This window comes from Drosophila virilis, chromosome X (assembly GCF_030788295.1).
Source record: "Drosophila virilis strain 15010-1051.87 chromosome X, Dvir_AGI_RSII-ME, whole genome shotgun sequence".
NCBI classification, from domain to species: Eukaryota; Metazoa; Arthropoda; class Insecta; order Diptera; family Drosophilidae; genus Drosophila; species Drosophila virilis.
Window position 1 is genome coordinate 15,994,264 of NC_091543.1, and position 3,338 is coordinate 15,997,601.

General features: G+C 40.0%; 1 long non-coding RNA gene across 1 annotated transcript; it reads left to right on the forward strand.

The window, feature by feature from the left end:
• The first annotated feature begins 2,267 nt into the window (after positions 1 to 2,267).
• On the forward strand, positions 2,268 to 3,127 carry LOC116652101 (uncharacterized). The gene is made up of 3 exons (XR_004305105.2): positions 2,268 to 2,394; positions 2,459 to 2,622; positions 2,685 to 3,127. It is a non-coding gene; the product is annotated as an uncharacterized lncRNA (long non-coding RNA).
• The last annotated feature ends 211 nt before the right edge of the window (positions 3,128 to 3,338 follow it).

Below are 3,338 nucleotides of genomic sequence, written 5' to 3' on the forward strand. Positions count from 1 at the left end.
AAGCTAATAAGCATTATCTCTGTTTGTCTATTCTTTCAGTATTGTGCTCATAAAATTCGTCTCTCGCTTACTGACAATAACATCAAATAATGGAAAATCAAATATGGCTCTACAGGTGAGTAGGTAATTTTAAATATATATTGATCTCTATATATAAAGCTGTTTGTGCCGACTGACTGGCTGATTGTTTTAGCTACGAAGCGGACATTTTAAATGAAGTTACTTTATGTGATAGATGGGGTGATTTGGGAAATTCCACCCGTGTGGATAAATTGAAAAACAAGTCTGTATGACACTTTTCCGTTTATTATCAGATCAATTTCAAAATCATTTGCAAAGATCTTTGGTTATACGTAGCCCGTATACCGAATATACGTGCCTTATTGCAAATTGATTTTCCACTCGTTTTTTTCGTGATGTGAATATTTTGAAAGCCTATTTAAAATCGTGGCAAATCGCAATAATTGAGTTAGTGTTACTATTGGAACTATGTGATATGATATATATTATATAAAATATATATATTATATATGTTATATACACATACATACGGATGTGGCTAGATCGACTCGACTATTGATGCTCATCAAGAATGTATACCGGAAATGTTTTCTGCCGCCTGTTACAGAGATTTGTACAAAAACGTTTTACATTTTCACCAATATTCAATTTTACCTTAAAGTGAAATCCGGAAAAATTCAACAGATATTTCCTTGCCGGTGTCAGCTTTTAAAGCCATTGACAAGTCTGTATAGCTTTGCTAACGGTCTGCCAAGAGCAACAACAGCTCTATAAAAATAAAATATGTAGTATACAATATATTTGAATATTTCGCAGTGCATTTCGGTGTTGGTTCGGTGTGTTGCATGGCACTAAATCAATGTTGGTATTGTGCGAAATGGTGCCACAGCAATGGGTTTGAGGATGGGGATGGGACACCGTGTGAAAAGGCAACACTGGTGGCAGCACCCCGGGGGCACGCCGTCAATTTGGTAACCAAACTGAACATTTCGCAATGCCAACCGAAATGTAATTGACGCACGTTGCTTAGGTACGAGGCCGGGGTTCGGGCTTCTGGCCAGGGTCTCTCACCTCTGTGCGGGGCCCCATGCTATCATCATTTAAATGTTGATTGTCGGTTTGTCAGTCTTGTGGAGGCGACAAGAGCTACATTTTGCGGCATGGCGCACAAAGCAACCCTAAATTAGATTGAGAAAGCGCTGGCTGCGAGTTTCGTCTAACTGCAACTGCCACTGCAACTGCAACTGCTACGTATCGACTGGTGTTGCAAATTGAAATAGATGCTACACAAGCGCTAATTTGATGACGCCATGGGGCTGCTCCCCTCTGACTGCTAGGTGTGGAGGGGGAGGGTGGGGGTCTAAATGAAGCCAGTGCAGGTCAACTTAATGCTGTCGCTTAATTAATGGTCACCTTATGGTGTGGCAGCCGCAGGAAACAACCCTCAAAGAGCCAACCAGGTTCACAGGGTAATACAAAATGATAATGCATATGTATATGAATGTATACATAAACATCTATATTCATATGGACGCACAGCAACAAGCCTTATTAAATGGTTCAGCGCCTTTGGCAGGACATTGCACTCGCACTCGCACTCGCAGTGGGCACTCGGGCTCGGGCAGGGGCACAATGAAGTCCTATTATAGAATGCACATAATTAAAATTTATGAGCACGCTTTTTCAAGAAATTGCCCCTGGTTACCTTTATGCAATAGCCATTTGCACGATTCGAAAACGTTTCTCAAAAGCGAACGCAGGACAATCAAATGTAATACCCCCCTCCTTGCATTAACAGAATACGAACAATAGATCTAAGAAGCATTTGGATAAAATGCAATACAAAAGGGTCAATAAATTACGCAAGAGGAAAATGTGAAAAGCAGCCATGCTCAGGTGTTCAGCGACACGAAACGGGTTGTTAGAAATCGAGACAAATATATAAGAACATGTGTATTAATATTGAGCGCTCATTATTTTTTTTTAAGAATTTGTGAAATGCTTTGGCCGTAAAATACAAAAAATTAAACATAAGATGTGCATGATTTGAAGAATGCTGCGGATATGAAACACAGACAATTTTAAACAAAAAATTGTTGGCAAGGATGGAAACGAAATTAAACTGATGAACCGAAAGTTGGTATTTATGTTATACAACACTGCCAAGCAATCGGCTTATTCGTGACAGCAACTAGTTACTTTTACATACATATAATTATCAATGGAGTTGTACTTCACAGGCTTACAGCACTGAAAATATGATAATGACAGCTACCTTTTGGCAATTCGTATATTTCGGAGCTTTGCAGCACTGTTTGAAATGAATTGGTTGTCATTCCTATCCGTTTGTCTGCGCCAAAAATTGCAAATCGCGTAGGTGAATGAATACGGTAAAATAATATCAAAGATTCTACCAATTCTTTTCATATTTTGCTAGACCCTGCAAACAGCATGGCGAATCGCATTGCATGCGCTGTCAGTGCCAGCGACGCCTGTGCAGAGGACGTGTGTCACCGCATATAGATGCCTACGAAGAAGCGGGAGTTTATTTGTGTATAAAAACAGATTCAAAAAGAGCACATATACATACATAAATTAAAAGTGAGTAGAGTAAGCTATTCACCACAAGGGCGTGTCTTTTTGGTAACTTTTGCTACTCTCAGTTTCTCAGCTGCCCGCTTATGGTATTATTGAAATTACTAAGAAATTATTGATCACAATGCCTGGGCAAAGATATATATATATTTTTTTTTATTGTGGTTCTTCAAAGCGTTCCACCGTCTGGCAGCCAATTTTTGGCATCAGCTTTTGTGTGGCTAAATTTGAAAGTGGCCGCAAATAGAAAACAAAGTCACGGCCAACACAATTGCGCTCTGGTCCCCGGGAAAGTGCTACTAATTAGCCATGTCCAATCACAAGACTCTGCGCTGGCTGAGGCCGCAAATGGACTGGGGAGCCGGAGAGTCATTTTCAAAAGCCGCTTGACAAAAGTGTCGCTCCAAATGTGCGACAATAAGATGACATTTTGTTGTTGGCCCTTTGCGGGCGGAAGTCAAAGTGTTGTTAAATAAATAATAAACCGTCTATAATAAATGATATTAGGCGTATAGCTGTTTGCTTTTCGTTTTGCCCATTGGGCATTGCATAAGCCTGGCCAGACAGACGCTGGAATGTGGGTGACAGGTTGGAAAAGAAAACACGTGCTAAAAGGTTTTGCCAAGCGTGTTTATGAGACCTCTTTCGAATGACGCGTGATCAATTGAGAATAATTTCATGATACGCTTACGAGAATAATATTTGGACATTTATTTGTTGAT